The sequence below is a fragment of the Arachis ipaensis genome, chromosome B07 (assembly GCF_000816755.2).
Source record: "Arachis ipaensis cultivar K30076 chromosome B07, Araip1.1, whole genome shotgun sequence".
NCBI lineage: Eukaryota > Viridiplantae > Streptophyta > Magnoliopsida > Fabales > Fabaceae > Arachis > Arachis ipaensis.
In genome coordinates, this window is record NC_029791.2 from 103856421 (window position 1) to 103866041 (window position 9621).

Consider the following 9621-nt stretch of genomic DNA (forward strand, 5'->3'; position numbering starts at 1 on the left):
CTCTTCGTAACTTCTGTGTCCATATCCTGAAAGGGGAAAAATGTAGGGGGGGTGAGAACATCATCCTCGAAAGGGTTCTCAGTAGAGGGTTTTTGGAAATTACTGTAATAGGATACGTGAAGATAAACTGTACCAGTGATTAATAACCGTCTTATGCCCCTTTTTAAAAATAAAGGTTTACAATAAAAGAGAAATCTGAAATCCTTTTCTGAAAGAGGAAACTGTTCATTTAAAACAATATTCAAAAGCATTTCAAAAGGTTTATCTATGCTGAACCAAATTAGCCTTTCACACATTTCCAAACCATAACCACAAAATCGAAACCAACCATCGGTCCATCTCAATTCAACCACGGCCCTAGGCCCAAACAATCCAACCAACAACCAATCATCACAATCCAACAGAGTCCCAGTTGCAAACACAGATAGTAAGTTCAAGCACAAACAAACAGTTATAGCAAGTAGAACAAGTAGTAGTTAATCTCAAGTAATCACATAGGCAAATCAAGTACAATATGCACACGCAAACAATGTCACATAGATATATATGATGCATGCCTGTCCCTAGTGGCTGATGATATCATCTGTTGGTTATAGAGCCAACGCGACAAGTCCTGGTAGCTAACCATTGGACTGTCCCTCTGTCGTGTCTCCCCAACTCGAGTTATACTCAATATTAACTTGATCATAATCATGATCCATATCCATCACCCTCACTGGTGAATATTTATGGGGGTGAGCTCATCCGCGGCTTTCAAAGTGCCCGGCCACCCTGACGACATAGGGTCGAAAGAGCTTCGAGTCTCAACCTGGAGCACGTGGTGGCTAGCCACTGCTTTCTCCCACGGAAACTCTTATCTCCGATAGTGGAAGTGCAACATTCACATTTATCAATGATTCAGCATATACATGCATTCAATCTCATCCATGGATCAACATCCATCTCAGCCATCCAGCTCACGGTTCAGTCCAGAACCAGCCAATATTCATATCATACTTAGCCATTCCGGCTCACGGTTCAATCCAGAATCAACCAATATTTATAATCATACATAGCCATTCCGGCTCACAACAAAATAGCACTTCCACATTCAACATCATCAATTCATAAAATCGGCATTTAAGCCATAAATCACTTTTTCCCAAATCATTTCACTTTGAAATCAAGTTCCAACTCTTTTTAGCCTTAGCTTTAAAGATCTCATTTCTCAAATCATCTCAGGCTCATAAGCCACTTTTACTCAAGGTAAATTCCCCTTTTAAAACCATGCCACTCTCGGCATCCTCTTTTCAAAACTTCCATAACCATGGAAAGTTAAAGATTCATTTTGAAACATTCAAAATCATCCATCCAAAAATGGGATTTTATAACAAAGTTTCTTGGCAAGGTCCCAAGTCCTTAGGGGATAATAGCATAACTCATTTCGCCAAATTCATTTAAAATCATTAAACCATTGGCTTTCCGATTTGAGTAATAAAATAGGATCTAAGCCAAACCGAGTCACGTAATCATTTACTTCTTTCAAGCCGTTTCCTTTACTTAGGCAAAACCAACTTCAAACCCCATGATAAATTCTAGAACGTTTCAACTGTTCAAAATTGTTTTAGTCTTGCAAGAATTCAGAGTTCAAAGAGTACTTAAAACCTTTCTCAAAACATTTCAAAATGAAACTTTTCAATAGACATTTAGGTTCTTTCAACATCATTGAAACTCCTCTAATTGAAACCCTCATGTCAAATTCAAAGGCATTGACCTTGTCACATTTAAAACAGTTTTAAAACATAAGTTTCATCTAAATAACTTTCTCCTGAAAAAGATACAATGCCTTTCTTAAGAAGCAAGACTAAATCACAATTCCCTCTTTAATAATTCATTTCAAAAGCATGAATCATCCTTTTCTTGATATTTCAACTAAAATAGTAGAAGCCTTCAGCTCATCATTTTTTCCAGACAACATTTCAATAAAGACTCGGATTTTATAGAAATTTCGGCAGCATCTCCCCTAAAACTTGGACTTTGCCACCCGGTCTGGGTCCCAACAAAGCCATTCCACAATCCTTTTCCAACAGCCCAAAATCCAAAATCAATTCAAAGGCAAGCCAAAATCCAACAGTTAATCTCAATACCATATTTCAAGAAAACCGTTTCAAAAATCAAATCATTATTATCAGCCGAATAAACTCATTTCTAAAGTTTCAAAGAAACGGTTCAGTAACTATCATTCATAAAAAACCAGATCATTTAAAGCAAGCCAGGCTGAATTCAAGAGTGGATTCTATTTTTTCACATTCTCAATAAAATTAACTCAATTCAATTCTCAACGGATTAAACTCGATCTCAAAGCTTTAAAAGAATCAACTTGAAAAGCATTTCGTTTCACAAAACCACACAACAATTCAACCAACAGATGTTCATAATCAACCAAGGCAAATCAAGCCATACATAAGGCCGATACAATCACCAAATACACATTCTCTCACATCAGTATCCATATGTAATAATTCCAATATATAAGAATATAGTTTTTGGAAAGCGCCCCTACCTCAAAACGCAAATTCCATAATCCAAACGTCTCACAGAGTCCTTTCCACCTCAACCCAAACTGACGGCAACCAAAACCTCAGCTCTCAGTCACGTTCGTAATAACCAAAGCAACACTAATCGCAAGATATAATAATCAGAACTCGATCCCACGTTACCAAGACTCATATTCATTAACCAAACACAACAGAATACTAATGCAAGATCATTCGAAACATAATTTCTTACCGAAGTAACACAATGAGGCAGCTGCGATTTCGAACCGGCCCGGCAACAGCTCCGGCGGTGACCAGAAGCTTCGATGGATTAACCATAAAAATCGCGCAACGTTAAAACCTTCTCAAATTTTAAAAAGGTAGAAACCTCAATTAAAACCCTTACTGGCAAACTTTTCCGGCGACGGCAGCAGGGTCTCAAGTGGCAGAAGCTCAGCCTGGAGCTCCGGCAGCGATTTCGGAAGTCACAGAACCACTCCCGGCGGCCAGAATCATAGAGATACAGCTCCCTTCTCTGGCAGCGACACCTGTGGTGGTGGCTGGTGCAGAAGCTCACAACACAAGTAGCAACGGCGGCCTGAACCTCTTCCTTTCCTTCAGACCAGATCGGGTGGATCTCCAGCAGTGGTGGCACAGGGATGGCGGCGGCAGTCCGAGGCGACGGCGATAGCACACGGCGGCGCAGCTCTGCGCGGTGAGTCGCACTCCTCCTCGCATGATTCCGACAGCAGCTCGTGGCTGGGCCGAACGGCGGCGAAGCTCAGCCCTTCGAACGGCAGTCACGCGGAACTCAGCCCCTCTTCTTCAAGCTTGATGGTGACACGCGAGGCTCCTCCTCCACTGACTCTTGCGTGGGTCTTCCTTCTGATCGCGATGAAGATGAACAGCAACTGACGGCGAGGCGTGGTGGTTGGACAGCGGCGCGGAGCTTCAGCGACAGTGACGCGGATGGCATCTCGCAGTGTTGACGGCGACGACGCGACGGCGACGGTGGAGCCCAGCACACCGACGCGAATCTCCTTCATCTCCTCCTCCCTTCTCCCACGGCCCTATCTTCCCTATTTCCCCATCTTTCTTTCTTTCTTCTTTCTTTCACGGTGGAGAAAACTATGGGGGTGTGGGCTGTTTGGTGAAAGGTGCGGCGCTGAGGAGAGTGGGGAAGGCTAGGGTTTAGATAAATTAGGTTTAGGGGTAATATAGTAATTTCACATAAAATTGGGAATAATATAGTAATTGAAACCCAAATTAAATCCAACACTATTTGTACATAGAAAATACTATTTGCTCATCAACTTTACAAATTATTTTCAATAAAATGCCCAAATCTAAAAATTAGAAATAATATAATTAATTTCACTATTTTCCAAAATAGCAGTATTAATATTTAAAATATTAATTATTTAATCTAAATCATATAAAAATCCTTATTATTTCACAACTACCAACTTTATAATTTGAATATAGAAAATAATCCAATAATTGTAAAATTGGATAATAATCTCAATTTATTTCAAATTCAATAAATCAAAACTTGTTTTAATTTTCTTTAATAGAGAAATTTCTGAAATTAAAGCTACAGAAACCCTGAATTTAAAATTAGCTAATGATAGCCATTTTTCAAAGATTTTGGGTCTTACAATATGGCTTCTTCATGGTCTTATCTGTCATATCTAAAGAGACGTGTGCAGCTTGTACCTCAAAGATTCCCAGCTTCTCCATTACAGAGAATGGCATGAGGTTGATGCTTGACCCTAAGTCACATAGAGCCTTTTCAAAGGTCATAGTGCCTATGGTGCAAGGAATCAGAAAGCGTCCAGGATCTGGAAGCTTCTGAGGTTGCTCTTGCTGAACCAAGGTATGGAGTTCTTTGGTAAGCAGTAGAGATTCTTCCTCCAGAGGCCTTGTACCAAATAGCTTGGCATTCATCTTCATAAGAGCTCCTAGGTATCGAGCAACTTGCTCTTTCCTAGTGTCTTCATCCTCACTTGAGGATGAGTAGTCATCAGAACTCATGCACTGCAGAAGTGCATTCAAAGGAACCTCAATTGTCTTTATGGTTTTCTTTGGTACTGGGCTAGAGGGGTCTTGAGTGGGATCTAGGCACTTAAAGGGTGTGCTTTGACTGGCGTTCAATGCCAGCTTTGTCAGCTTATTGGGCATTGAACGCCCTTGCTGTCCACCCTGGCTAGCGTTAAACGCCAGTCCCTCTAGTATTCTGGGCGTTGAACGCCCAGCAGGGATGTCCTTGCTGGCGTTCAACGCTAGCTTCCCTGGGCTGGTGGGCATTGAACACGCAGTGAAGGCTTCTTCACTGGCGTTCAATGCCTTTCTAATCTCCTCTAATTCATCCTCTACCTCCATGGTTATGGTCTTGCACTTTTCTCTAGGATTAACCTCAGTATTATTGGGAAGAGTGCTAGGAGGGATCTCAGGGATTCTCTTGCTCAATTGACCAACCTGTACCTCTAAATTTCTAATAGAGGACCTTGTTTCATTAATGAAATTGTGGGTGGTCTTAGTGAGACTGGAGACTAGAGTAGCTAAGTCAGAAAGGCTCTGCTTAGAGGTCTCCATATTCCCTTGAGAAGATGGGAATGGTGGTCTATTATTGAACCTATTATGGTTCCTACTACCTTGGTTGTTATTGAAACCTTGCTGAGGTTTTTGTTGATCCTTCCATGAAAGGTTAGGATAATTCCTCCATGAAGGATTGTAAGTGTTTCCATAGGATTCTCGCATGTAATTCACCTCCTCCATAGTAGGTTGATCAGGATCATAAGCTTCTTCTTCAAAAGAAGCTTCCTGATTATTGCCAGGTGCAGTTTGCATCCCAGTGAGATGTTGAGAGATCATGTTGACCTGTTGGGTCAAGATCTTATTCTGAGCCAGGATGGCATTCAGAGTCTCAATTTCATGAACTCCTTTCTTCTGAGAGACACCATAGTTTACAGGATTCCTCTCAGAGGTGCACATAAATTGGTTGTTTGCAACCATTTCAATAAGCTCTCTAGCTTCTGCAGGTATTTTCTTCAAGTGGAGAGACCCACCTGCAGAGCTGTCCAATAAAATTTTAGACATCTCAGATAAACCATCATAGAATACGCCTATGAGGGACCACTTTGAGAGCATGTCAGGAGGACATCTCCTGATCAGTTGCTTGTATCTTTCCCAAGCTTCATAGAGGGATTCACCTTCTCTTTGTCTGAAGGTTTGAACTTCCACTCTAATCTTACTCATCCTTTGAGGAGGAAAGAACTTAGCCAGAAAAGCATTAACAAGCTTTTTCCAAGAGTCAAGACTCTCTCTTAGTTGGGCATCCAACCAGAACTTAGCTCTGTCTCTTAAGGCAAAGGAAAAGAGAATAAGCTTATATACTTCAGGATTAACTCCATTAGTCTTTACAGTATCACAGATCTGTAAAAATTATGCTAAGAACTGATGTGGATCTTCCAATGAAAGTCCATGGAAGTTGCAGTTCTGCTGCAGAAGAGAGACTAACTGAGGCTTAAGCTCAAAATTGTTAGCTCCATGACAGGTACAGCAATGCTTCTGCCATAAAAGTCAGATGTAGGCATGGTGAAGTCACCAAGGACCTTTCTAGGCTCTTCTTGTGGTTTGTCTATATCCTCTATTTCTTGTTTAAAACTTTCTGAAAGGTCTCTTCCGGAGTGTTGTGCTTTAGCTTGTTATAAACGCCTCCTCAGAGTCTTCTCAGGTTCAGGATCAAGAATCAAGAGGGGTTCTTTATCCCTGTTCCTGGTCATAAAAAGAAATCACAAGGAAGCTTTTTGTGCCACTTGGATCAAAGAGCTTCCAGTGAGATGTGAAGAAGAAATAAAGGAAGATAAAGAATTATAGGCAAAGAGTTGAAAAAAGTAGAGGTGAATGAATAGAGATGAGAAGAGAAAAAGTATAAATAGAAAAAGTAAATAAGAATTAAAATATATTTTTTTATTTAATTAATTAATTAATTAATTAATTAATTTTTGAAAATATGGTTAGTAATTTAAAAATATTTTAAAATTGGTTAGTGAATTTTCAAAAATAGAAGAGAGAGAAGAGAGAGAAATTTTCAAAAATTTAAGAGAGAAGAGAGTTAGTTAGGTAGTTTTGAAAAAGAAGAGAGAGAAGAAGAGAAGTAATTTTCGAAAATTAAGGAGAGAGAGTTAGTTAGGTGATTTTAAAAAAGATGAGAGAGAAGATATGATATTATTTCGAAAATTAAAGAAGAGAGGAGTTAGTTAGGAAGTTTTGAAAAATAGGAGAGAGAAGATAAGTTATTAATTAAGAAAAAAATTTTAATTTAAAAATAAAATGAAAGATAAGATAAGAAAAGATTTGAAATTAAAATTTAAAATTTAGAAAAAGATAAGATAAGATTTTAAAAAGTGAAAAATATAAGATTTTCGAAAAATATATGATTTTTATTTTTGAAAAATTTGATTTTTGAAAACTTGACAACTAAGATAAGATAAGATAAAATTTTAAAATCAAAATCTGAATTTTTTTTGAAAAATTTCGAAAATTAAGGTGAAAATTAGTTAGAAAAGATATTTTTTATTTTTTTGAATTTTATGATGAAAGAGAAAAACACAAAAAAGACACAAGACTTAAAATTTTTAGATCAAGCACCATTGTTTTTCGAAAATTTTGGAGGAAAATACAAAGGGACACCAAACTTAAAAATTTTAAGATCAAAACACATACAAGACTCAAGAACACTTTGAAGACTCACAAGAACACAAAGAACAAAATTTAAAGACTCAAAGAACACAAGAACACAAACAAGAACTCCAAATTTAAAATTTTTAGAATACCAAAACACAAATTTCGAAAATTAAAAGAACACAAACAAGAAAACACCAAACTTAAAGACTTGACACAAGATTAAACCAAAGAAAATATTTTTGAAAATTTTAGAAAGAAAGACTCATAAAAATTGAAAAACACAACAAGAACAAAAACAAAAGACTCAAAACAAGAATAAAGATCAAACAAAGAAAAGAAAAATATTTTTGAAAAAGTTTTTGAAATTTTTGAAAATTATGAAGAAGAAAACAAAAATTAAAGACTCAATTAAAATAATGTAAAATAAACTTACCTGATCTAAGGAGTAAAACAATCCGGCAGTTTGTCCAAACTCAACAATTCCCGGCAACGACGCCAAAAACTTGGTGCGCGTGTATGCAAAACCCACACTATTTCGTACAGCAGCAGTACCAGCAAGTGCACTGGGTCGTCCAAGTAATACCTGAGCGAGTCAGGGTCAATCCCACGAGGATTGTGGCTTGAAGCAAGCTATGGTTGTCTTGCAGGTCTTAGTCAGGAAGAATCATAAGAAGTTAACTATTAGGAATTATATGCCAGGAATAGAGTTGAGAGTCGGAGTTGCCTTGTCTTTCTGAATTAACTCTGGTACTATTATCAAATAAAAATAAAAAATAAATAAATAAGTAAAAGAAAAAATACCTTGGATGTAGTAGATAAAAGTAAATAAGAGGAGATAGAAAAAGAAATCACAAGGAAGCTTTTTGTGCCACTTGGATCAAAGAGCTTCCAGTGAGATGTGAAGAAGAAATAAAGGAAGATAAAGAATTATAGGCAAAGAGTTGAAAAAAGTAGAGGTGAATGAATAGAGATGAGAAGAGAAAAAGTATAAATAGAAAAAGTAAATAAGAATTAAAATATATTTTTTTATTTAATTAATTAATTAATTAATTAATTAATTTTTGAAAATATGGTTAGTAATTTAAAAATATTTTAAAATTGGTTAGTGAATTTTCAAAAATAGAAGAGAGAGAAGAGAGAGAAATTTTCAAAAATTTAAGAGAGAAGAGAGTTAGTTAGGTAGTTTTGAAAAAGAAGAGAGAGAAGAAGAGAAGTAATTTTCGAAAATTAAGGAGAGAGAGTTAGTTAGGTGATTTTAAAAAAGATGAGAGAGAAGATATGATATTATTTCGAAAATTAAAGAAGAGAGGAGTTAGTTAGGAAGTTTTGAAAAATAGGAGAGAGAAGATAAGTTATTAATTAAGAAAAAAATTTTAATTTAAAAATAAAATGAAAGATAAGATAAGAAAAGATTTGAAATTAAAATTTAAAATTTAGAAAAAGATAAGATAAGATTTTAAAAAGTGAAAAATATAAGATTTTCGAAAAATATATGATTTTTATTTTTGAAAAATTTGATTTTTGAAAACTTGACAACTAAGATAAGATAAGATAAAATTTTAAAATCAAAATCTGAATTTTTTTTGAAAAATTTCGAAAATTAAGGTGAAAATTAGTTAGAAAAGATATTTTTTATTTTTTTGAATTTTATGATGAAAGAGAAAAACACAAAAAAGACACAAGACTTAAAATTTTTAGATCAAGCACCATTGTTTTTCGAAAATTTTGGAGGAAAATACAAAGGGACACCAAACTTAAAAATTTTAAGATCAAAACACATACAAGACTCAAGAACACTTTGAAGACTCACAAGAACACAAAGAACAAAATTTAAAGACTCAAAGAACACAAGAACACAAACAAGAACTCCAAATTTAAAATTTTTAGAATACCAAAACACAAATTTCGAAAATTAAAAGAACACAAACAAGAAAACACCAAACTTAAAGACTTGACACAAGATTAAACCAAAGAAAATATTTTTGAAAATTTTAGAAAGAAAGACTCATAAAAATTGAAAAACACAACAAGAACAAAAACAAAAGACTCAAAACAAGAATAAAGATCAAACAAAGAAAAGAAAAATATTTTTGAAAAAGTTTTTGAAATTTTTGAAAATTATGAAGAAGAAAACAAAAATTAAAGACTCAATTAAAATAATGTAAAATAAACTTACCTGATCTAAGGAGTAAAACAATCCGGCAGTTTGTCCAAACTCAACAATTCCCGGCAACGACGCCAAAAACTTGGTGCGCGTGTATGCAAAACCCACACTATTTCGTACAGCAGCAGTACCAGCAAGTGCACTGGGTCGTCCAAGTAATACCTGAGCGAGTCAGGGTCAATCCCACGAGGATTGTGGCTTGAAGCAAGCTATGGTTGTCTTGCAGGTCTTAGTCAGGAAGAATCATAAGAA

The 9621-nt window shown here is 36.0% G+C and overlaps 1 long non-coding RNA gene across 1 annotated transcript in view; it reads left to right on the forward strand.

The window, feature by feature from the left end:
• The window catches only part of LOC110264697, a 7258-nt gene extending 4381 nt beyond the window's left edge, over positions 1–2877 (forward strand). Inside the window, exon 3 of the long non-coding RNA XR_002350868.1 lies at positions 2775–2877. This is a non-coding gene — a long non-coding RNA (uncharacterized LOC110264697). The remainder of the gene's footprint in view (positions 1–2774) is intronic.